At 44.3% G+C, this 27,188-nt stretch overlaps 1 protein-coding gene across 43 annotated transcripts in view; it reads right to left on the bottom strand.

Moving 5' to 3' along the window:
- Nrxn3 (neurexin 3) overlaps window positions 1-27,188 on the bottom strand; it is a 1,566,538-nt gene that overhangs the window by 1,470,211 nt on the left and 69,139 nt on the right. The window lies entirely within an intron of this gene.

The following is a 27,188-nucleotide window of genomic DNA, read 5'->3' as shown; positions in this document are numbered from 1 at the left end:
GAAGACGAGTGTTAGCAGTGCACCCAGGCACAATACCATGTGTTCTTGCATGCATCCGAAGGTCATGCAAGCACCCACATTTCCACCTTCACCCAAAAACCACCCATGCAAGCCAAGGAATCAAGCTCCCTTTTCACTGTGCATGTAGTAGAAGAGGCAAGCCTCCCATCTGTCCGGAAACACATCATCCTGGAATCAGATAGGGCCCCAAAGAGCCAAGCAACCTAGAATCCTATAAGAATATTGGTTAAAATATTCTGGTTGGTTTCTGCACGCTGACACCCACGCAAATCTTCCTCTTTTCCAGATACCAAACACCAAAACACCGGACACGAAGTCAAGCGAGGTTTCCCAGCAGAGAGAAAGAACAAATTAACCACTCCCTTGAGGAAGAAAGAAAAAGAGGCATCAGCATTAAGAGCAAGCTGCAGCAGTAGTTAGCTTGTAGGGCGGGAGGACAGAAGATGACAAAACATTTTCCGACCCCTCCATGTTCACAGTGACCATTCTTCATCACAGACAGCAGTGTGTGCATGAGACTGTGTGTGAACCAAACATCCACCATGGAAACTGTAACTCTGCTTCCCTGCACATACAAGTTTTTCTTCTGGTTTCTCACCCCATCACTAATGACAAGGATTACCCATGCAATCACTTTTGTCCACTGTAATTGAACACAGAGCCCCCAAAAAGGTTGACATATGAATTAAGCCAATGAACTTTTAAAAACACACAGAACAGTTCACTCCCGCCATCTTGATCAACAATGGGATGTCTCTTTTCCTCCTCCCACCCTCAGATGTGAAAATAGGATTGTGCTAAGAAACCTCAGTAGAGACTACCTTAAGACACTGTTTAAAAACTCAGACAGTTGGTGGTGTTTCCTACAGCTGTGGCAGCCAGGAGGCTATTTAGGAAACCACTGACCATCAAGAAATTCTGGTGGATGCATTTAGAATCATTGGATAGTAGATCTGGGAAAAGCCATAGGCTTATCTAGTTTGATGTTGTTGTTGACGTGGTAGGTAAAGACAATGAAATAAATTTTTTTCCCAAGGTTACACAGCTAGTTCAGAGAAAGAACCCAGAAAATAGCCCTCCATCTATGAGTCCCATCTATTTCAACATTTCACTCAACTAAAACACAGACCTTTCAAGACATACAGAATCCAGTTTACTTTGCAAGGTAAAGGGGCACCCTTAAGCCACAGGAAAGACAGGTGAGAATCTTCCACTCACCCCGTGAGTAGATCATCGTTAATCGTTGATGGCTTTAACCTACTGCCAGAACAAGACAGGTAATGTTCTCCATGCCAATAATGAAACATCTGCAATCAGATTTGTACAGCACATCCTTAGGGCTTTTATCCCAGGAAAACCCAGGCTTTTAGCAGATTGAGCTGTGCCCTAGCATCTGGGAGGGACATCATCAGAGCAACAGCTGAGGATTTACTCAGTGTGCACCCTGCAATCCCTGGTAGCTATATATGCTTGAAGACATGTCTAGAGAACTCTGAATCATTCCTTAGACATACCCCCTTTCAGGTTTTCTGGTAAGTTAGATTTAGGGGTGGAGTGATGAGAGAGGGAAAGAAAAGAAGTAAAATAGAAGAGGTGGGTAGGAAAAGGATGCTGCATGAATACCTAAGTGGGGCCGTTAACTGTGACTGATGGATTGCCTAGAATAGTGGTCTCATTAAAACACCCCTTAATTAAACAGGATATTTTCAGTGAGAATGTCAACACTATTGTTCATATGCTCTTCGAAGGCTCTAAGACCCAGTGAGACAGGATCCCTTGGAACCCCAATGGTCTTTAGATGTTAGTTACCCACTTTGGTAGCCTGATTGCAATCCTAAACTTGGAGACAGACAGGTCTGAGCTCACATCCCAGCTTGCTCTGCAGCCTTAGGCCAATCATGAACTTGTCTCTAATTCTTCCTCAGCAATGAGAATGGGAACAGACTCTCCTCCATGGGGGTGTTAGGAGACTTAAATGCTTGCAAAGCACTTAGTACCAGGTAAACACTGTATAAATGGCAACAGCTCTGATTGTTCTCCTTCTGAATCACCACAGATGGAATTACCAACATTTATTGACCAGCTGGTTCACTGGAGACTTTGAGTGACCACAAGAACTAAGCCTGTGACTCGGGTTCAATGCTTCTACTTATGAACTGGGATGAATGCTCCAACACCCCCCCCCCTTCTCTCACCCCACTCATCAGTGCAAAGTAAGGTGGGAAGGGTTTGGAGTCTGGTGTGAGTAGGACCAGGGGTCAAAACAAGTCCCATGATTATTTCCTCTGTTTTCTCTCCTGGACTTTAACTCAGTGCAGTTGTAGTCATACATAAAAACACAGTAAGTCTTTTCATCACAGAGGGCCAACAATAACACCTTAAAAGTCCTTTGCACTAGACAGGGGTGGGGGAGAAATAGCTGAGCCCGGTTCCTGGCTGCGGCAGTGACTGCAGGCAGTTCTGATCATTGTTCCAGCTGTAGGAATGCAGACACCTTACCCTTGGTGCAAGAAGCGGTGAGTTATTAGAATGTCTGGACTCAGTTCAGAGCCTTGCCTGACCCAAAACAAGTGGCAAAGGCAGGAGGTAAAGAGAAGAGGTATCCCTGGGGACTGGGAGTGGGAGGACATCTAAAAGGAGAGAATGAGAAACTTCTCTGCTTCGGTTTTGTCTCTTCTGTAACAACCCCTGCTCTCTTCTTGTCCCACCTTTAATACACTTGGTTGGTAAAGATAAGCCCTGTTCTAAGAGGAGCCCTGTGACTCTGCTCCGACTGTGAGAATATTCATCCTTCTGGACCCGTAATTCTCCCAGTAACAAACATGTGACCCAGGTCCAAGCAATGAGAGTCTTCCAAGGAGACTGTATTGGAATTATTAAAAATAATACCAGCGCCCATCTTTAATGCCATATAAGACTACTTCCATACCTGATAATGAAAGCAACATAGGAGAAAAACAAGGCTTCTTTGTTGGAGAGGGGAAGGCTAACTGACCTAGAATAAAATCCCAGCTCTGCCTCTCATCCACAGGCAGTTGCCGCAGTATCTCTAAGTCTCGATCTCCTCTTCTATAAACAGAGATCCTCAAGGTATCTAACTTAGTAAGCTGTATCCATGGAAATTCTGTATTCATATTCAATACATATTAATGGAGTGCCAATTATAGGCCAGGCTATGCTTTCAACATGGAAGACACAAGCAATGAATGAATGAAACAGGCAATATTCTTGAGTTTAAATGGGAGATCTAAACAATGCAAATACACATGATGTAGCATGACATGGTGACTAGTGTCATGGAGGAAAAAGAAATCAGTAAGGCAGCAGGAGTCACCATGTCAGAAAAGACTATTAAAGAAGCAGGTGAGAAGAAGTACTGGACTGGTACCTAAAGATGGTGAGTGCACCTGACGAAGACTGTTCAGGCAAGAAAACAGCACCTGTCAAGGCTGCAGGCAGGACCCACTCCGCTGGATATTTCTACTGATAGGACAAGAGTTCTGAGGGCTGGATCCCTTAACCTGCCACTTCCCTCCAAGCTCTGTCACTCACATGCAGTCTTCAGCAGGTGACAGATGCTCAAAAAGTATGCAAGGGTAAACAAACCCTGATGGCAACAATTCCTGACCTAATCTAAAACCAGCATCCTCACAAGACTTCTCTACTACAACCAAGGCATGCAAACGAGGAAAAGAAAGGATTTGAACCCACCACCACCCTTTGCCCACTTTCTTCGATTTCACAACCAGGTGAGAAGTAAATCTGGGCGTATCTGCCTGCACTCATAGATGCTGACAATACCCTCAACAATGACCTCAGCCACAAGTTCAAAGAAGGAATTTATTGAGTGGGGGTGTTTCTAACTGCAGAAGAAAAAAAAAAAAAAAAAAAAAAAACAAAGGACCCTCCATCTAGCAGGGTTACCGTTGGAAAGGTGACCTTGTCTAGGGAAGTTCCCTACCACCCCACCCTTCATTTGGACTAGATCATATTAAAAGTCCAGAATTCCCCTCCTTTCTTCCCAATCCCCTCACATCCCTAGTGGAGGTTTGGGAAACATGGAGTAGGATGCACAGCCAGACTCCTGAAGGACAGTCCCAGCCAAACCTCAGGGGACACCACCTGGTGAACTCTGCCTTCGGTCTGACCTATTTTCTAGAAGAGAAAATAGAATACAGATTGAAATGCAGTGGCACTCCGAAAAACTACAGGCCCAGCACTGTGAGAAAATAAAACACCAAAGGGTGGCTGAAAAAGTGCTGGCACTGGTGAGCATACTGTTTCATCTGGTGGTCAATGGCCCTTGCTTCTACAACTTGCCCCTGCTTTTTGTTCACTTAAAATTTGATATAAGGAGCTGGGCAGTGATGGTTACACCTTTAATCCCAATATCGGGAATCAGAGGCTGGTGGATCTTCATGAGTTCCAGCCTGGTCTACAGAGTGAGTTCTAGGACAGTCAAGGCTACACAAAGAAACTCTGTCTTAATAATAATAATAATAATAATAATAATAATAATAATAATAATTGGTACAAGGCTAGGGAGATGGTGGCTGAGCAGATAGGTTACTTATAACACAAGGTGAGGGGCCAAGTTCAAATCCCAAGAACCAATGTAAAAAGCCAAGCATGGGCAGAACATCTTTGCAACTCCTGTGCGCCTAAGGTGAGATGGAAGTCAGAGACAGAAGAAACCCTGGAAGCTTGCAGGCCAGCTAGCCTGGCGTATGCTGCATGAAATGACAAGGCAATCCTTCCCCATAAAGGGTGGAAAGGAAGAATCAACTCGGAGGTTGTCCTCTGACCTCCACACACATGCCTACATATATAGCCACACACATCATACACACACCTACACACTGTCTCATCTGGTTGTCAAGAAAAAAGAATGGATGCACACGATTTACGTATGTGTCTCATTGGGTCAGTTCTGGTGTCCAAGGCTGCTCTTCCGTACATGAACTCTACGCACTGGCACAGGGAGTGCTGGGGATATTAGCCTCAGAAATAGTAACAGCAACTTCTTTCCCTGCTGTGTGGCCTCAGAAAGGATTTCTGGTAATATATATGAAATGCTTATCTTCTCCTACACGAAGGAAATTAAATTACCAGTTAATATTGACTGGGGTTTCTATCTATGTGCCGTGTACTGTACAGCAGCTACGCTAAGAAGTGGGAACTGTTGTCACACCCAGTTTACAGCCAAAGGAAGGATGGAAAGAGGGCTTCGGGAAGTAAGCCATGGGCCCTAAGTTACACAGTCTAAAGAGCCATATCCTGGGTCCTGACAATCTGGCCATTGATCCCTCTCTCTAAGCCATTTACCATTGGACAGCCTTACCTCCAAAGGAAGATGACTATACAAAGAAAATTAAATAGAAGCAACACTAAACATAATAAAGTTCACATGTACATGGCATTTTCAGTGTGTTGGGCACTGTGCTATGGGTTTTATATGTAGCATTTAACACTTGCCACAAGCCTAGCAGGAAGTAGCACTATTTGTTCCATTTTACAGGTAAGGAAACTGAGACCTAAACAGGATGTGCTCATGTTACTAAAACCTCTCAGACGTGGAATTTATCAGGTAAGGCTCAGGCTTTGCGAATAAATAACTCAAAGTAAGACAAACAGCAATTGACCTAGGAAGATACAAATGACAGGTGAAATCACTGGTTATCTCACAGACAGAACAAATAGGTATTGTCCATGGCGGGAGAAAGCAGTTAGACTCAGCCTGACCTGAACAACCCTGACCCTGACACGCCACCTCCATTACTCCTAAAGCCATGATCCACTGGCCCTGGCCTCATAGAATACACAGAATCCCCTGCTCAATTACCAAAATCCACATGGGCCTCATCCCAACAGCCATTCTCCAAAACAGACTATTACATGTGCTCTATTGTGGCCAAGAGACTGACAGGATAGTTTTATATGGAAAGTGCTTGCGTGCTATAGGAGCCTGAGTACTAGAGCTGGACCCCCAGAATCCAAGCAAAAAGCCAGGCATGGTAACAGATTTCTGGGGCTTGCTGGCCAGCCAGTCTAGACTACCTAGCAAGCCTCAGGTCCCAGCGGGAGACCCTGACTTCCACAAAACAAAGTTGACAACACTTAAGGATCAACATCCATTGTTGACTCTGGCCTCCACACACATGAATGTGTACAATCTCTCTCTCTCTCTCTCTCTCTCTCTCTCTCTCTCTCTCTCTCTCTCACACACACACACACACACACACACACCCACACATTTTTTTAAGTTGCCAAGGAGAAGCTGTGTGCCCCTACAAATGTACAGCCGAGCCTTCATGGTGCTGGAGGTAGAGAAAAGAGAGGCCAGTTGCTAGCTTCCATGTATGTTCTTGCACAGGCTCTTATCGATCAGAGCAGACATCTCAGGAAGAAAATCAAGGCATAGATTGCACCTCCCCAGTAGCCTATCTCATCCCCTAGTCTTAAGAAAGAACAAGCCTAAGGCTGTCATGTCTACACGGAAATATCTCTTTTAGCTAAGTCCTAATGTGATCTTTTAGCACCAAGGAAGTTCAGGAAGGCTGAGCTTTGTCTGGGTTCCCCAAACACAGAAGAGTGGATTTGCAGTTAACTTCATCCCTGACATGAGAACCCATTTATCCATTATTGAGCCCCCAGATCTGCTGTTACATTATTTTGTTCTTTAATGAGAGTAACACAGCTTTGTCTTAAGAGTAGTGGCTGATGGGTGTCAGGCACCCTGAGAGGCAACAAAGTCTGGGGAGCAGAGAAAGAAAAAAAAAAAAAACAAGAAGGGTCCCAAAAGTCATCTTTCTGGTCCAGGCCACTGCCATACCCAAACACCTTTAGGAACCTTTATGCACTTGTAGAGCTCTGGTTTAAGGAATGAGAATTTGGCTGAGAAGGACAGTGACAGTCATCATATTATATATACAGTGAGCTGCACAACCTCCGGTTGGTGTCTTGGAGATTCTGAGTGTAACTATAGAGGTAAGATAATCTATTTGAATCATAACTTTGCTACTTATTAAAAATAGTTTTGGCAAATTTCTTAGTTCCAACTTCCTTTTCTGCTATATGGGAATAGTCATAGCATAGCCAGGTTCACTGGAATCACTTTGCGTTTCTCGGTCTCACAGCAAAAATCCACTGGCTCACAGGAAACTGGATTTAAGATACACTAACCAAAATCTTCATTGGTGGTACGTAATAAAACGTAAGAACCAGTTTCATGCACCTTAAGAAACATGTAAGAACACAAAAGATAAGGAACATTCAAAAGACCTGAGCTTTGCTTGTTCAAGTAGAGAGTTGTGAATTGCTCAGTGGCCGAGCTTCACCTGCAACTGTGCAGGAAGTTGTCACATCATATACTGGATGGGCCTCACATCACACATGGGCCCTGAAGTTGCTGGCTTGGGTTTGAGGCGAGCATGTTTCAGGAGCCCCGGTTGAAGCGTGATTGCTGGGCTTGGTTCAGCTAACAACACCTAGTGCTTCTCCTGAACAAAATCATGAATAATCAGGAGAAAATTACCATGCTCAGAGCATTCCCTAATATATCAATTGCATTGGAACAAATTTGCATTTTCAAAACAAGCATTTTACCAGAACTGACTGTCTCTAATTTATATGACTCTTGTGAGACGGAAGTGAGATGATGCATATAAAGGGTTTAGCGCAAAGTCAGGCACATAGCAAACATCCAGGAAACACCGACTCAAATTACCAACATCTCTGCTGGCTTGTTGACACATACCTGGTACACTGAAAGTGACACATTGAGTTTCTATTGACCTGGTTAAACCTTCACGCAAAAGGCATCTCTGGCAGCATAACACTTCCGGACCTTAAGCCATGAGGTGTACAGCTATAGCTGTCTCCTACCCAATAGGACAGGGCCTTTGGGAAAGTCCGCACAGCCTGTGGACGCTGCCAAGGGACAGGCTTCACATGCCAATTTTCTAAGAAATAGGAGTCGACCACCACAAATCCCAGTATGATCCACCGGAGAGAGGACCCTTAAGGAACAGCAAGAAATCAAGGAAGGCACTGACCCAAATGAGAAGATGCCCATTATCTTGTAGGAGTGAGGGGAAAAAAAATGTATCATAGGAAAGAAATCCATCAAGCCCAACGGTGGAAAACTCCCTATACATTGGCTTAAGTGTCTGCCTCCTGCAACACGCAGAGAGTACGGGGCAGCTTCTGGATTCAAATAGATTTGGATGAAAACCCTGACTCTTCCACACGTGTTCCCTCGAGCATATTAACTGACCTCTCTGAACCCTAACTTCCCCATGTGTAAGTGGCAACAGTTCCCTTACCTAGAAGGACTGGTACAAGGGTCATAAGGAGCTAATGTGTGCGAAGCACTGAGCAAGGCTCCTCGCACACAGGAAGCACTGGTCCACACTGGTAATCGTAATTACTGTATTACTTCAGCCCAGCGACTCCTTTGAGGGAATTGGGGGAGGGGTGGAATCTGCCTTCTTTCTAAGAATCTCTAGTTCTCTGTGAAGAGTCTATGCTCCTGGAGTTCACGCTCCTGGAGTTGGAAGACTGTTTTAGAAGAAACACGTGGGGTCCCAGAGATTCTACAGAGTTTGTGACCTAGTCTCCAGAAGAACTGAGGAACAGAAGTGTGCTATGCTGGAGCTCTACAGCAGTGGGCACTGGGGTGGAAGGCAGGAAGGCTCTGGACTTGAAGCCAAAGCCTCTGGTGGTTTGTTTTCCTGATATTCAAAAGTTGTGGTAAAATACAAGTTACATGAAACCTAGCAGCGTGTTTTTGTCTCAGCACTGGGGATTGAGCCCAGGAATCACGGTTAAAATGTTCTACTCAGCCACATTGTCAGGCTCTGTTTTTAAATAATAATTTAGATGCATTACGTCATTCATAATGACATATAAATCCCCCCACCATCCATCTCTAGCATCTTCTTACAAAACTGAAAGTCCATACCCACAAGATGCTCATTCCTCATTTCTTTCTCCCCAGGGGCCACCGCTCTTCTTCCTGTCTCCACAGAGTTAACTACTCTGGGTACCTCACACAAGTAGTCTCATCTGTCCTTCTGTGGCTGGTTTGTTTCACTTAGCATAATGTTGTGTTGTGACGTGTGTCCGAATTCCCTCATTTGTAAAGGACAAAATTCTCATTGTTTGTGGAAATCACACTTCCCTTGTTTAAACCTGGCTTGGAGACCTGTTTCTCCAGCCTCATATCAGCTATGTGACCTTGGGCTACAAAGTCCCTCTCAGCCTCATTTTCCTATGGCTATCTGTAATTACTGAAACTAGGAACACTATTACATGACCAGTTTCTGTGAGGTATGGATGAAACCGTACATGTGGGATACACCTCATAAGCATCAATACATGTGATTCATGTATTCAGTCCAGAAATGCCAATCAAGTATCAATTCTTCACTTGCCACTATGCTATATGATTCATTAGGCTCCCTAAACACAGTAGGGTCATTAAATAACAGTTGAAAATGCACACGCCCAGAAGACAAACTTCAGGGATCCTCATCATACAGAAGCCCTCTCGTATTGCACAGTCACCACCCGAGGCAGGACTGCATGTCTTCACATGACCTCACTGACTCTTATCCATGTAGCTCTCGTTATTCCCACCTCACTCCAAGGCAACCAGGGCTAAGAAGTTAACTTCCTTAGATTTAAACTCGATTTCTCTGAAGTTAAAGCACCTTTCCCTCCAGCATATCATCCTAATTATTAGCCCAACCACCCAAACTCAACTGACTTTCAGAACAAGGAGACAAACTTCAGAAAGCTAACGTGGATTTTTCCATGATCAATGGAAATAACTGACGAAAATAACTGATGGTCATTAAACATTCCAAAGCATGATATATATTCTAATATTCATGATATCTGCCACAGGGTGTGATCATGGGATCCATATTTCAGAGAAAGAAGGCAAGATGGGGCAACAAATCCAAAAATGAATTTTATAAAAATACAGCACCAAGCAAGAAGTTGACAGACATTTCTTGCAGATAGAAAAAAGGGGTAGGGGGCCTGCAGTCTAATAAATTTAGAAGGCACTGAATTTTTAAAATGTAATCAAGCATCTAAAACTTCAAAGAACTTTGCCCATAAGAACATGCACTGTTACATTGCGACATCCAAAAAAGATAAAGTCCTACTGGCCACGTGTGATGTGTAGTTTTGGAATAGTAGACACCTGCTCGAATAAAACACCTACTTTTCGCAGAGTGAGTTTGAGAAAGGCTGGCTTTGAGGTTTTCAAAACATCTGTAAGGCTTAAACTTCACCAGAATCCTTCATCCTTTCTTTGGTCTCAGGGTAAACTTTTTACCTGAGACAATCTGAGATAGCAAATATTCACCAACCACTTCCTGCATGTCACATGCTGACTTGAGTACCAGAGACTCAAAAAGACTACACTGCATGCAGTTAGCAATAAATTTAACAAACCAAGATGGAGCTTAATCCCCTTAGTGTGGCTGTTCAAGGTCATCTATTACTGTGCTTAAAGCTAATGGGGACATAGGGTTGACAAAGGATGCTTCAAACTCTTCTGTAGAAACTCTTCTATGTGGTCCTTGGAGCAAAGGCAGCATCACAATTAAAAAGAGAGGAGCCTTTTTTTAAAAAGTTTATTCACTTTACATCCCGATCGTAGCCCCCTTCCTCATCTCCTCCTAATCCCTCTATACCTCCCTCTTCCTCCTATCTCCCTTCTCTAGTCCTCAGAATATGGGGACCTTCCTCCCTTATCAACTAGTCACAGACTATCAAGTCTCTTCAAGACTGCCTGCATGTTCTTCCTCTGTAAGGCTTGGCAATGCCTCCATGCCTGGGGGAAGTGACCAAGGAGCAGGCAACAGAGTCCATGCCAGAGACATTGCACAACTATGTTCATAGCAGCTTTATTCATAATATCCAGAAACCAGAAACAACCCAGATGTCCCTCAACCTAAGAATGGATAAAGAAACTTTGGTACATCTACACAATAGAATCCTATTAAAAACAAGGGCATCATGAAATTTGCAGGCAAATGGATAGATCTGGAAAAGATCATCCTGAGTGAAGTGAGGTAACCCAAACCCAGAAAGACACGCATGATATATACTAACTCATAAGTGGATATTAACCATACAATACAGGATAACCATAACACTATCCACAGACCAAAAGAAGCTAAGTAACAAGGCAGACCCTACGAATGGTGCTTAATTCTCTTTCAGAAAGGTAAATAGAATAGACAGCAGAAGCGGTTGAAGAGAGAAAACAGGATGGGAACCTACCATAGATGTCCTCTGAAAGAAAGGAACCTTTTTAAAGAACCTGTCACTATGACTGACCACCAGTCAACTGACAGACAACCCTGAGGATCAGATTCCCTGGGGCCATGTAGTGTAATGAAATGTGTGAGCTCAGAGGCCAATGTATCTGCATTATATGACCTTCAGGAGGTTACCCAATGTCCATAAGCTGATCACAGTACCCCATTTCAGAGTTTCCCAGTATGTTAAAAGAGGCTCACACATATAAAATGCCTAACCACCTGGCTGGCTCAATAGGCATCTCTTCCTTTTTATTTGATTAATAAGTCCTTGGAATAGCATTTTAAAGAAAAGTATGAAAGTACACATGTTCTTGGGACAAACGGAGTATGAGGATTGAGTATGAGCAGTGTCTACCATTTGCTTAATAAGGAAATGGCCACATACTGTCCCAAGTCATCATTCAACCAATTGCTGTCCACAGAGGCCTTGTAGGGAGCAAATGAGTTTCGAAGAAGCCAAAAAGCAAGCAGGAAGCCCTCTCAGGAGGCTCTGTGCTGTTAACTCTTCTGCTTTTCCTTATTAACCTCCCCAAACACGTTTTTTTTTTTTTCTCATTTTTCATAAAATGAGCAAGGCTGCTTCATCCCTCCCTCAGCCCCTCCGCAAAGCAAAAGGTTGCTATAATGCTATGGACCTAGCAGACAGACCTACATGTCTGAAACTCTAGCAGCAAGCCTACTACTTAGACCCTATCCCATTACAAAGGGCTCAGTGGGATTCCTACAGACCCTCCCCTAGAGAGGTCAGAGGGCACAGCAGATGTCATACTTCCAAGAAGAAAAGGAAAATTCCCTAAAAAGAATATCACATGGATCGCATGCTTTTTAAAGTTATTATCATTATTATTGATCACCATTTACTTTTTTTTTATCTTGCAACAGCTGTGGCACTATAATTAAAAGTGGTTTAAAAACAATACTACCAAGTGGGCTTTGTTTCAGAGTGAATAAAAGAAAAACGGAATTTCCAAGGTGGAAGAGTCTTGGGACGTCTTAAATCCATCCTCTTTGTTCCTTGGCTTTTTTCTGTTTTTGAGGCAAGAGCTTACTCTGTAGCCCAGCCGAGTCCTCCTGCTTCAACCTCCTGAAGGCTGGGATTATAGGCCACCCTGCCAGAATTCGTCCTTTTTGTTTCCAAGTTCACCTCACTGACACACATTCCTTGCCTATTATCCATGCCCCAGTGACAGCAGGCAATGAGCAAGGACAGCAGCAGGTGAACAAAGGACATACAAGAGTTGTGCTCTTGAGGTTTAGTGTCTAACTGCAGAAAGCACCCACAACAGCTAAACAAACAGGTAACATACAGTAACTATGATTATTTCCATAGCAAGGGAGAGGATGCTGTAAGGCCAAGAAGAGAGAACACAGACCAAAAAGAGTGACTACACGTCTACACATCTGAGCTAGTATTCAGGTCATCTGAATCCCAGCTCACTGGCTTTTCCCATTGTTCCACAGCCAGGCTCCAGGGTGATTAACTAGGCTCTGGAGATGTCTATGGTAAGAATAAGCAGGAAAGAAAAGTTAGTGGCCTAATCTCTGAACTTTTAGAGAAAACGCAGGACAGACTGTGTTTGCCTGTGCTTCTGGACACCCACTCATGCATCTTAGCAGTGGACAATGTTTTTAACTGTCCTACAGCTTGGACAGTTAGTATACTGAGGAGGACAAGAAAGCCTCCCTCACCCTTGAAAGGGTGGAGGATGTGGGCCTTCCCCACAGGCTGAGCTCTAATCCATCTGCTGTCCGATGCTTTGGAATTAATCAAACAAATCCCTTGATAAATCTGAGGCCACTGTTAGACAACACTAACACTAATATCCCCTTTAGAGTAATCCAGACAAATACGTTCAGAGAGGGGAGAGTCCCGAGTGCCTGGGAAACAACAGACCTTTCTCGTGTTACAGGCCTCCTCCTAAAAACACTTGCATTGGCACTGCCCTGATCCACACACAGATGTCAGTTCCCAACAGCACCACAGGCTGCTGACCTGATGGCTGCAGGCCAGGAGGCAGAAAGGATGGGAAGACAAGGCCTGGACTTTCTCCCCTCCCGGACTCCGCCACTGACCTCATTTTCCACCAGAGGATTTTTCCTTTTTTTGGTTTCGCTTGTTTGTAAATCATGTCACCCCAGTGCACACAGGGCTTAAGGCAGGCCTAGCCAGGAAGTAGAGAGAAGCCAAACAGCTCGGGACTAAGGCCCTAGCTTCTAATTCTGAGAATTTGGTTTGGTAGGAACAGTGTTAGCTTCAAAGAGAAGTCAAAAGTGAGGGGCAGAAGTTAGGCAAACACTCAAGATTACCCCCACTTGGCAACACAAGGGACTTTACATTCTGAAGCAGCCTTGAAGCACATGGCCCTCATTTTATATGTGACCTTCAGTGGGTTTCTTAGACCTCTGAGTCATCTGCCTCAATAAACAATGCACAATTTTTTGACCCTTCAAGTATGATGATAACCTATCAGGAGAAGAGTACACACACACACACACACACACACACACACACACACACACAAACCTGTCAGGAAGAAAAAAAAAGAAAAACACAAAATAGAACTTTCAGCTAAAAAATTGGAGGAAGAATAAAACATTCTTGATAAAATATAGGCCTGAAAATTTGACCTCAGAAAACTGAACATGGGAGAAGTAATGGTCATGAGAGAACATTTCAGTGGTGGGTGCTATCTACATAAAATCTGAGTGGCACACACACAAATAACAATAACTGATCAGTAAATTAAAATGACCGTGATAGAAATCATATGAATGAAAACTGATCTCCTTTAAAAATAATTCAGTAAAATAAAAATTAATTGGAGTAATAAGAAATTGTTTATCTAAGCTTGGTAAAAACAGATTTAGGAAGTACATGAGATTTTGTTTCCGAAAAAAAAAATGGCCCCTTGATAAACATATTCCAGGCTCTGTCTAATTCTGACTATGCCAGCGTAAAGGCAAAGAAATCTCAGGATTAAACTATGCAATCAAAGCATCTTGACAAATGCTGAATACAAATAAATTATATGATTTCAGAGGTCATGTCTAGCTGCAGGTTTTTGTCTTCTGATAAAAGGTCAGAATAAAGGGAGAATAAAATCATACAAATACATTCTTCCTGTTGACGTACACGGGAAGCAGACACCACCTACAACAATGCTTCTTGGCTAGTAGCTTTTATTTACCTGTAGCATTCTTAGAGCATTGTAAAGCAATTCCAGAAACTAGTAGAGGCTAATTAGTTCTGATTTTACCCAAAAAAGACAAAAACAAAAACAAACAAACAACAAAAACCCTGAGACTTACGGCATTCCATATTCTTATTTTAAAGAGGCATTTTACTGCCCACAAAGAAAACGGCACAATAAGGTTGTGTGCGGTGTCACATAAAGCACAGCACACTCGGCTTGTTCTTGTTTCCAGGGAGAATGTTACACTTCATGTGGTAGCTGTCTTTGTTCTGCTCTTTTTTTCTCTTTGTTCTGCTGTTGGAGGGTAGGCTGGGGAGTCTTTTTGTGCTTCGGTCTCCCCGTCTATAAAATGGGGAATAAACCGTAAAGTTAATCACAGGGCCTACAACATACTATGTCAGGAAATGTTAGCCTAAAACCAAGAAGGCATTGCTCTCAAAAAAGAAACTGATTGCCCAGCCTCAGATTTATGATCCCCAAGCTAAGAACTTCCTAAATATTCAGAAAGACAAATGCCCTTAGCAACAACAGCTAGAGAGTATGGGATGATAAGAGCAACATCCGATTTCCCCTCATGTGGCAGGCGGGAGAGTCTGACAGGTAAGGAGCTAGAACTTGAACACTGGGAGGGAAAGGGCAGCTGTTTGACTTATGTTCAGCCTACCTCTGGGCTGTGGGTGGGAGACTTGCTGTGCAGCTATTTGAGGAACAAGTTGCTTTGGGCTGGCAACAAATGACACTCACTGTAGCTCCCATGGCCCAGCTGCCTTTCATCTTCACCTTCCCTACAAGAAAGCGCCCCTTAGGCAGAGATTCTCACCTCAAGTCCTTGCCTTCCAAATTCTGAACTCTGTGCATGTCCACTTCCAGACAAGGCCAACTGTCCCAGCCTACCCCACTGGTGGTTTCTCCCCTTCCCTGTCACTGATATTCACCTACCCAAAATTACCCATAAACTATTTTCCAGACAGATAAGTAAAAACAAAAGACATAGTTCCTGCCAACCTTGTTCTGAAGGCAAGCAAGCGACAGTGGGTATAGATGGCTCTCCATCGTCAAACATCATTCTTCTTTCATTACTCTCCCCCTGGCTCTTCTTCCCACCTCTGCCAAGCAGGTTGTATTTACAGGTACAACAGTGGTGCAGCTGTTGTGAAGACAACCAAGCGCTCTCTGATCGGCTTTGAGGCCCATTCCGCGAGACGAAATTTGTGTCTAATACTGTAAATCCAGTTTAAAAATCCCTGGCTTTAGCGGGATACAGCTGGGATACAGAATTAACAAAATGTAACTAATAAGAAAGATAAAATTAAAAAAAAAAATCCCTGGCTTGGGCCGTAGGAGGGAACTTATTAATATTGTTTAGCTAAATTGACACAGTGCCAAACTGCCTTCTAAATACTTCTGTGTCTAGCAAAAGACAAATGCTACTCTCAGTCGTAATTAGAAACTTCTCTTCAGAATGAATGGTGAGTGAAGAGACACATATTTACCGGAGATGCTGAAAATAAATGGCGGTCAAGTGGTCAGCCCTAAACAGGGTGTTCATAGCACCTACTCCAAGGGCCAACATGGAAGAAAAGGATGGAAAGGAGATAAGTACCCTAACATAAAAAGAGCAGTGAAAGTCTATCTCCTAGACATCACACAGCCAGTAGAGTCATAATCCAACAGCAGTAGCAGCTGCATGAAAGGGTTCTGCACAAAAACTGAAACTGTTGATAGGCAACTGTAGATCAGAGAGGAACCCACACAGCCCTACCCTTCCCTGAGGAGTCAGGGAACTGAGAGATGCTGCAGAAGTGGCAGACATTATCTTTGGGTGTTTATCAGGCGATGAGCCAACTATGCTCCAAGGGATAGTTACAAACACATGGTCACGTAGGTAGTCCTGGATAAACAGAACAAGATAAAAAGACATGAATGTAGGAAAGGGGGTGGTAGGGGTAACAGTGATAGGAAGGAGAAGTTAGGGGAAAATGAAAATAACAATAATCTGAATTTAGTCTCTCTCTTTCTCCTCTCTATCTCTGTGTGTGTGTTGTCAAAGAACAATGTAATAACTTATTTAAAAAAAAAAACAAAAAAAAAACAAAAAGGCGTGATGCTCAGAAGATGGTGGGATAATAAAATGCTTATTTTAGGGAGACTTAATATTTATTTCTGCAATTCAATATGAAATAAAAAGCTATAATAAAGTTTGAAAAGTGGGATAGATTGACAAGAAATCAACAACAAAATGACTGGAGGTGGGGTGGGGGACTTCCTGGATTTAAAAAGATGCAAATAACATGGAATTGTGACACAGCTAGTCTCTGGTTCACAGCAGTAGAAAAGGTAGGGGGCCAGGGCAGCACGCAAATGTCTTCTACAGAACAGGTAACCAAGCCGTGTGAGAGCAGAGTGAAAAAATAAAATAAAATAAAAATTGAGAAAAAAGAAAACCAGTCAAAAGGTGCAGAAAATGGGGGAAGTTTAGAAGACAGTTGCTGAAACCGTAGAGCTGGTGATGAGCACAGCTTCATTTCAGTCCTTGTAGCTACACTACTGATCCTCAGCCAGCATCCTCTAGCTAAGAGAGCAGCTAGGATGAGAACAATCAATCCAGAGAAGCTCTGTAACATCTTGGCAATACCCCTGGATCTCAGTATTTATTCTGTCTGGCACAAAGTGGAGACCCCCAGCGACAGACAGCAATCTTCATTCCCCCTTCAGATCCTCCATCGCTCTAAAATCAGCTCATGGAGCAATATGAACATATGCCTGCCTTGTTCAACACTGCTGACACTCACTGCCTCACCGGACACACAGTCGGCCTACACCAAGTACTCACTAAGACATAATGGAAGACCTTTCAAATACCACCCCAAGGCCTCAGGGAGGGAGTTCATGTGAGCACGTCTGCCCACAAAGGCTGTGTTTCTTGGTTGCAGTCAAACACCAGCTGGGCCCCTAACACCTCATTTTTTTCTTGCTGAGGAAAATGTGAGAAGGCACCCCCTCCTCCTCCCCGGGCTCCCCATTCTGACTTACGCTGGATAAGCAACTTCAGATTGCTGAACAGCAACACACAACACAGCTGGGTGAAAATTCCTGTGTCCTGAAATTCCTGGAAAACTATGCTGCAGAGCAAGCATTTGGAACATGGGCACAGGCTCCAATCCCAGCCCCAGAGAGTCAGATACCGGAGGAGGGAATCCAACAGGCAGCCTGGGCTCAGCCTCTATTTCCTTAATAAAGCATTTTGCTTCCTCTCCAAGCACCCCACCCCTGGGTAGAGATAAAGAAACCACAAGTGAATTCATTACCAGCACTTACATTGCTAGCTGAGCCAGGGCCTTCTAACATCCCTGAGGCAAAGCCTCTTGGTCTTTCAGCCTACAGGGACCACAGAAGGTAGAGGAATCCCTTCCCTAGTCCCAGAAGAAGGAGTATTGAGCTGATAGCCTCAAGAATAGATACCTGACTCTGGAAAAATCCTAAATAAGGCACACTGTGCTTAGTTTTAAAAGCATGAGCTTCAAATCAGAACACAGATTTGCAAGTCACTTTATTCCTCTGGCTTGCTTCTTTCGGGTCCTTGAGACTCTGACTCACACGGAATTCTGGCATTTTAAGAGACAGAAACTCTACCATTAAAACCTCAAAACCGCCTGTGTTTGCTATCTGCCTAGGAGAACCGAGTTTCTAGCATGTTTTCAAATAGATGGACTTCACTTAATTGAAGTTAAAAGAAACACCAACAAGAAGTCTTTGAAACAAATGATGTCGATGCCAATTCTCAGCCAGTTTATTACAACCAAGTGCAATTTCAACTGTGCTGAAAATGTGGGACTTTCATTTATTCACCAGCAAAGAATTTTAAAGAAATTTCCTTTGTCCACTCCTTCCTTCTATATGTATAAATGGTCAGCTGCTGTAGTCTGTCTTGTAGATTCTTTTTCCTCCACAATCTTTGATATGAAGGTTCCCAGGAATCTGAGTTCAGGCCCCCTTCCTCTCAACCATGTTCATTCCCTGGGCTGTTTCTCATTTCTCCTGCAGCATTCCAACGTCTGTACCCAAGCCCATCTGGGCTGGCTAGCCTTATGTCAACTTGACACAAACTAGAGTTATGAAAGGGGATAACCTCAATTGAGAAAATGTTTCCATAAGATCCAGCTGTAAGGCATTTTCTTAATTAGTGATTGACGAGGGAGGGCCCAGCCCATTGTGTGTGGTGCCATTCCTGGGCTTGTGGTCCTGAGTTTTACAAGAAAGCAAACTGAGCAAGACATGAGGCACAAGCCAGTAAGCAGCACACCTCCATGGCCTCTGCATCAGCTCCTGCCTACAGGTTCCTGCCCTGTCTGAGTCCCTGTCCTGACTTCCTTCAATGATAAACAGCAATGTGGAAACCAAATAAAGCTTTTCCTCCTCAACTTTCATTTTTGTCATGGCATTTCTTTGCAGCAGTCGATATCTTAACTAAGATCCAACTAAGTGCTAACCACCACTGCCTCCTAAATCTATATATCCCAGAATCTGAAGAGGAGCGACAAAATTCCTTGTTGGCAAAGAACATCTTTACAATAGTCTCCCGGTGGCTGAAGGTTTACGTACGAAAAGCTTGCATACGTGATAACTGTGTTTGGCTATTTCTTCCTTACACCATTTTTAGAAGCTGCTGATCTAGTGACTTATCTCCCACACCCTCTTAAAAGGCAGGTATATGTTAAATGGGGCGGGAGGGAGGGTCTGGCTACAGAGTCCCAGAGCCAGGGAATCCTTGGGTTGAAGGCATGCACATGCCACTCATGCACACTCCTCCCAGGTCCACTCCCTCTGCACCACAAGTTATGCAGCTTGACAAAGCATGTACTCTGTGGGTCAGTGGTTCTAACTATCATATAACAGTTCCTTTGTAGCTCTAATTCCCACAGTTCTCCACTCAGGTATCCACTTCCTCCTCTTTATGACAGCTTTCTCTACAGCTAAGGACATTATCCTGATCCCAATGAGGCTCATCTTCTCCAGGGAATCTACAGGAACTAATGGGTCCACTCCATCTCCAGTGACAACAACATGCCTGTCTCAAACAGCCATTTCACAAGCGCTTACATGATCCGAGGCTGGCAGCTGCCTATAATTGTTACAGAAAACTGTTGGTTTGTAAACAGAAACCACCACCAAAAAAAATTCTTTCAAGTTCATTCTCAAGCAGATCGGACCAGAGAGAATTTGTATATACATGTTATATCCATATATATAACATGGATTCAGTAAAAGCTGTCCCGCATAAACACCCCTTTTCCCGTTGAGAGAGCAATGGTGTTTCTAATGGTAGCCAGTGTGGTCCGGATAATGGATAAATTCAGTGATTCCTTTAGCCAGCAGGCACGATTGAGCTCATATGCATAGAAACCTGACTCTATCCACACATTAATGATCCTTTACATACCAATATGCAAACTCAGACACATAGGTATACACTTGAAATACGAATATACATCTCTATCACACACACACACACACACACACACACAATATGCTTCATTATGGTAACAAACCCTTATTGAGTGTCTGCTGTGTGTCACACGTGATATTCCCACACAAGTCTGCATGTATATCAATCACAAAGAAAAAAAAGAGCAACCCCCTTCTTAGTTTTGTGTTTTATAGTTCCCAAAGAGAGTCCATGCTCACATGCACTCCTGTAACAAGAATGGGAAAACCCAGCTGAGCAATCACAATATACATTAAGGATGGGGAAGCCGAAGAGAGCCAAGAGACACATTAAAATGTAGCCATTGGTTATACACAAGTGAGGGAAATAGCCCTACTCTGCATTTACTCAAGGCTGAAAACCAGGATGAGCACATATTAAACTTTCAAAAGCACTAAATTCGACTGGTCCTAAACACATGTCAACTCTTACGCATTGTCATTGTTGAGATGGCCATACCCACTTCCCAACAGTTGTGTGTGGTCCATGGAGCCTGGATAATTCAAATGCACTTCACAAAATATTGTTTATAGCTTCATTTAAAAGTAAGCTGTTTGGAAATAGGAGGATGGCTCAAGGGTTAAGAGTACTTGTTGCTCTTGCAGGGGACCCAGATTTGGTTCCCAGCACCTACACAGATGCTCACAATAATTGTAACTCTAGTTCCATGGGATCCAAAGCCCTCTTCTGGCCTTTGCCAGTACCAGACACACACATGGTACACATACATCTAAGCCTGAAAAACACTCATGCGTATAAAAAAATTAAATTGTAAAATTGATGAAATTTTGCTCCTTTTTCTTTACTGTCATGCCAATAGCATATCAGTTGATACAAAGTTAGCCAAGAGCCAAGACTAGCCTCATTTCTTTGAGGTCCGGGAGAGAATTTCTGTACTGGATTACAGTATATGCCCACATGGGAACAGCATCTAGCACAGCCTAAGCCTTTCAATAAAGTGATGAAAACAATATCACAAAAGAATCTTACACTTTAAGTAAGGTTTTAGGTTGGGCCACGTTCATAGCTATTCATGTAGACCTTAACTAGACAGTGAAAACACCTTCTACGGCAAGAAAATCCCTTCTGAATTTTACTTTGACATAGGGTTAATTACTGCCTGTGTGTGTGTGTGGGTGTGTGTGTGTGGGTGTGCATGTGTGTACACAGCCACCATCACAGTCATCCTCCTTACCCACATGGCCCATAAAGAATTGCTCTAAGTGGAATGGGACAGTGATGATGTGGCTGGGAAGCACAGTGTGGCCTGAAGACAGGGATTCCTCCTGTTCTGAGCTAATCACAGATACATTAAACTAACCTGAAAGGCACCACACCCTTCATTGGCATGGGTGACTAGTCTGCTGTTGATGCTGTTAGTTTGTCCTGACAAATAAGTAGTTAAACCTAAGCACTTTAAGTCATCTTGAACTTGCCATCCCAGCATCCTGTCAAATGTGTTTTGGCTTCCACAGAAAGATCACAGCTAGAAACCCGTAGAAACACGCTAGAGTCCTCAAACCAAGTCACCATACATTCCTTCTGCAGTGCAAGAGCCCCTGCTGATTTTAGCACATTCCCCCCAAAGGAGGCAAGCTCCCACCTCTGTCCTCGCTGCAGCCTTGTCTTTTCTGACCCAGATGGAGCAAAGACACCGCAGGAGGATTAGTCTTTCTGGGATCCCTCGGATCAGAGATTCATTCATCACTCTCCAAGACCACTCTTCCCCTTTCCCTTAGCCCTTCAGAACTAAGCATTCAAGAAACAGGGCCCCATCCGGAGAGGCAAGAAGCTTCAGAAAATGAGATGGAAGGAAGGAACCTTGAATGTTCACTGACCTCCCAGCCTGGCTGGCCCTTTGCCTGCTGCTTGGATCACAAGCAAGTGATTTCAGCTCTGCTATCCAGCTTATCTCGCCTCACAAGTGGTGTCCTCGTTTTTATTTGAAGGCAACTTATTAAGTAAATAAGATGTACACTCTCCCAGTGCACATTCTCTGTGATCCAGAGCTGCAGGCAACATACTTCCAGTCCACCTCCAAGGGTGGTTATGGTGTTGCCTGCACTGCCCTGTCTTCTAGGGCTCAACTGTACCCAACAGCCCCGGGACTGCAGAGAGACTTTCTTCTACAGACTTCACACAGTCACACAGAACAGCCTCGGGAAAGCCAAACTGGCAGATGAGAGGCAAAATGACAAGAAAGTGATGAACAGTGTCTCACCAAGAAACTTGGAAGAAAAACTCCCCCGTCGTTTTCTTAGCTACAAAGATACCGTACCTGGGGCTGGGTAGCCCAATTGGTAAAGTGCTATTCCTGCAAGCATGAGGACCTGTGTTTTATCCCCCAGAAACCTTATTTTAGAAAGCAAATGTGGTGTGCACTGGGAAGATGCAAACAGGTGGATTTTGAAGGCTCACTGGCTAGCCACCCTCACCTACTTCGTAAGTTCCGGGCTAGGAAGAGAGACCTTATCCTTCAAAAAAAAGTACCCAATGCCTGTAGAACGATGGAACAATAGCTAAGGTTTTCCTCTGGCCTTCACACACGTGCACACACATGTGCATCCAAATGTGGGCTCACACACATAAACACATACACACACATACACATACAAACACAGATATACATGCACACATGCATTCAGACACTCTATTTATCTGAATATGGCTCTGAAATACATTTCACAGGTGGAAAACCTGCACAGGAGCTTGCCCCACCTTTCTGTCAGCAATGCAGCTTTCAGGCCCTTGTTTTCCTTGCACACGGCAGGGTCATCCCCTACAAAAGCCGAATGCATTTATCATTTCTAGGACTAGACGCAAAGCAAGGTTTATCACTGCACGGATGTAGGTAGTTCAGCCGGGTGACTAGGAGGTCAATTTATTTTGAAGCTATTGGTTCCTGGGAATATAAGAAAAGAGGACTTTGGAAAATACAGCAGTTAGGAACCTCATGGACATCAGTTAAGGCCTGAGAGCAGGCATAGACAATGACACATTTAAAGGGGGCCCCATATAGCTTCTAAGTAGGTCACCCAAAGACACCAATTCCTGGAGAACAGCAGCGGTAATGACAGCCCACTGGTATTGTCACTTTCCAAATAGATCAGGAAGGCAGGCCTGGGGAGCCATGCTTTGTCCTCCTTTGCCAGCTGCAGCCTGTCACCTGCAATACAGCCTCCAGGGAGCTAAGCAAATCAAACGTCCTCACTTCAGCTAGAGAAGCCTGGGAGAATGACTACAGTTACCCCTCCATTTAAATACTAGCTCGTTCCTCTGAATCTGCAGCAAATTCTTGCAGACAATCCCTCGCTTTAGCCCTGGATAGTCTCAAAGTCACCTCTTCCTCCCCTTTACAAAGTATATTCCCCTACGCCTTCCCTCCTCCCACCCCACCCCACCCCCAGCCATAAATCTTCCAACTCCGTTAGTTACGAAGTAGCACACGTGTCTGTGATGAAGTGTAGTCACTGCTTGGAGGGAATCACACACACACACACTCATACACACTCAGAATGACATTGCTATCACTGGACAGCAATGAGTCTTCTCCACCAGGGTGGGTGCACAGAGGTGGTACCTGAAGCCCATGATATTTAAGGGTCCTTAAGAAAAACATTTGCAAATGTAAGATTAGGTCTGGTGGCTTTCAAGGGGCTCAAGCAAGTTAAAATTTAGAGAAGGTTTAATTTCATCATCATAAACACACCTCTGTCATCCTGCCCCTCCTCCTACACACATGCAACAGAACAGAGAGGAAGAAACACGGAAAAAGGAGTTTGGTTGTGTTATGTGTGAAGGAAAACAGAAGACAGCAGGAAATCAGGAGCCTGATAAAATGACCCAGGGACCTCCGTTTTTCACCAGCCCTGAGTGGGTGATGGACATCTCCTGGTACCTAGAAACCCAAAGATAGGTCTGAAGATGCTGTCCTCTTCCAGTGATGCTCCGCCAAGCTGCTGTAGTTCCGTTCCTACTGCCTGGAGACCCTTGGGTCCAATCTCCAGTTACTTCGCTGCAAATCAGGGTCTTGAGGGTGGGAACCAAATGCTCATTTTCATCTGTTTTCACTTTCGCTCATATTCTCTCCTGCTCTCCCTGGCTGGGAACAGCAAGACTCCTGGGACTGGCCCAGCTGATAACCCCCAGGCAACCAGAGTTTGACATTTTGCTTATCTTAGGCATCCAGGGAGGCAATGCTCCATTTCACAGTGGAGACGCAGGCCATTTGTGTTAATGAGGGGAGCTAAGTGGAAGTCAAATGTCATGTTGGAGGTCTGGGCATTCCATTTTGAGAGAAGGCAGCAGCCAAGCTCAGTCTCACACCTTCTACACATAGCAAGTTCAATGACGCCCCAGGGTCTGCCTCCCTTCACCTACTCACAAAGGTGAAGCTGCGCTCTGCCTTGCTGGGTTGCTTGGGAGCCACATGCAAAGAGCTGTGAATACGGTCCAAACGAAAACCACAGTCAGCAAGCCCACGCTTTCGGGCTGCAGACACACAGCCATGATATTTGATTCTGAGCCCCTTGAAGTCCTTTTGCCTCTGCTACCTTTAAAACTAAGATACACGGAAATGGTGGAGATGGAGGAAGCTCAAAGGAATGTCTCGGAAGTCTGTGAAACCACACAGATACAATACTGTTCTTACTCAGGACAGGAGCCCCAAAGCCCAGAGTTGATGCAAAGAGCTTTATACATGAGACTCTGAGGCCTGGTTTCTTATGATCATAGCAGAACATAGCAAAGAGGATAGGCTCTGAAGCCACAGAGTCTGGGTACCAATCCCAGATTTGCTGTTGATGTGCATAATCTTGGACAGATTACTTAACACTGTCTCTCATTTTCCCTATCTATAAGATAGAATTACAGTTGTATGTCAAGAATGGTTTTAAGGGTTGCAGGAGCTACAGCATGCAAAGCAGTTAAAACTATAAAGATATCAAGCCAATGCTCAGTAGTTGTTAGGTATTTCTGTTATCATTATTTATTATTGTTAATGAAGATAACAAAGCTTCCCAGACTCTATCCAAATACACACAGTCTATAAATGGACAGGAGCAGATTTCGAGTCCGGATTATTTTCATCCCAGGGATCACACTTTTAGCCACTATCCTAAACTTTGTGTGTGTTCCAAATTTCTCTGTCCCTGTTTCTTCCTCTGCAAGGGTGATGTTAATTGCACCAAACTCTCGGGATAGTGAAGAGCAGATGAGCCAATAAATATGAATGCACCAGAATGTCAGGCACGTGGCAATATTCTACAGTGGCAACAGTAATAATAACTCCACTATTACTTTGCCCACAGAAGGGCAACTGACCCCAGGCAGAGACACACCTCAAGGCCTCTCACTTCAGTTACACTCTGGGGGCTCATTGCTAGGGACCTACACTGCAGAGCCAGTGAGTACAATGGCAATTGAGTGGGCATACGCACACACTCAGCCCATCCCCCAAGCACAGCCTGAACCCCACCTCTCTGCCTTGTGAAGGAAGGAGGGAGACTCAGCTGATGGGCAGCTGCCCCAGGAACTAGAAAGCATCTTTTTCCAGGGCAGCCTGCAAAGGGAGATAGGGGGTCTTGAAAATAATTAGCCCCCGGTGCTGGGCCTGTGGTATCTCATTACCAAATGCAAATTCAAGTTCACGTGCCACTCCAAGGCTCCTGGCGCAATGCCTGCCTGACCCTCAACCTTACTGGATATGGACCAAATCGCTCCCCACTGCCCACCGCCCTTTCAGCTTGCAGCTGGTGTTCAGTCTCTGCAAAGGGGGGAAAAAGCTGCTCTGAGACCACTGAAGGGAGAACAAGGAAAAGGGTCTTATTTCTTTAAGGGAGGAGGCAGGGATGTTATGGGAGGGGGAGATTAGAAAAAATTGTTCTTCCCTCAGCAGTTCAAAGAGGGATAATTGGAGCAAGTGGCAGGCGGCTGTTCTGCCATTTAGCATACAGCATACCCAGGAAATCTCACTTGGTAATCAGGAGGATAGGAGGAAAAAGGAGCAATCAGACCCCTATTCAAGCTCCATTTAGCGACAGCCCCTGCTGGCTGGCTGGCTGGCTGGCTGTGCTGGTGGAGAGCAGGGCCTGATCCCACAGAAAGCCTGAATACTACTAGGTGGGGAGGCAAAGCCCAGGAACCTAGTCCCGCCTTTGTGTACATTGTAAGATCCTTCTGCTGTCCTACCTACTCCATACCACAGAGAGACAAGAGACGCTAGGAAGGGAGCTCTCTTTTCCCCCCTGATTGCTCTCCATGTCCTTGTCCCCAGGCTTCCAAGGCCTTAAGAGTTGCTATGTTACAATTGCAACAGAGTATACAGTCAAAAAAAGGGAGCAGAGATGGCCAGGCTTTACTCCAATAGGGGAAGTTCCAACAGGGGCATCCCTGGTACCTTACCAATGCTCTGGGAACCTCAGCAAATGCTTTGGGGTAAGCAGTCTCCTCCAGGAGGATGCCATTCTCTGGTTTTGAAAGTTGGGAGGAAAGTGGTACAATTCTCAATAGAAAGAAAAGTCATTGAAATCTGCTTTTCTGGAAGGTGAACAAAGACCACACAGCAGCGATGAGACATCAATCAAATCAACTTGACTACAGGTCAAGCAAATGATGTGTGACATAGACAGGCCCACGTCATGAGATTCATTCAGGAGAAGAGGTCAGCTCAAACAAACCCTCTTCATTGTTTCCTGGCCCCATCCTTCCTGCAAGAGACTGACTTCATGTTAAACGAAGTCTTCAGGAAAAGTGGGACTAAGCTTTATATGCCTTGGCAGTGAATCGAGGCTTCACAACTCTAAGGCTGCCGAGAAAGTCAGTGTGTGCGCTTTCATAAGTAAGACTACTTTAAAAATAATCATCTCAACTCATTTCCAGGGAATGGCAAATTTTCCACTGGGGTCTTGTCTTGGAGGAAGCTGGAGACTATTCACTGTCCGGCCTCTAAGCTCATGGCTCCCATCATAGGACTGAACTAGACAAAAGGACCACTGAAAGTCTTGGGCCATGCCCTCGGTAAATTCCAAATTACACTCACTGTTTTAAAACTATTTTGTCTTATCTGCCTTTCTTTCGTCTTCATCTCCATTTGCGGGTTGAGAATCAGAGCATTTTGTTTCCATACATCACCTAAAAGTAAAAATC

Source organism: Meriones unguiculatus, chromosome 7 (genome assembly GCF_030254825.1).
Source record: "Meriones unguiculatus strain TT.TT164.6M chromosome 7, Bangor_MerUng_6.1, whole genome shotgun sequence".
NCBI lineage: Eukaryota > Metazoa > Chordata > Mammalia > Rodentia > Muridae > Meriones > Meriones unguiculatus.
This window is presented reverse-complemented; position numbering and strand designations above follow the sequence as displayed.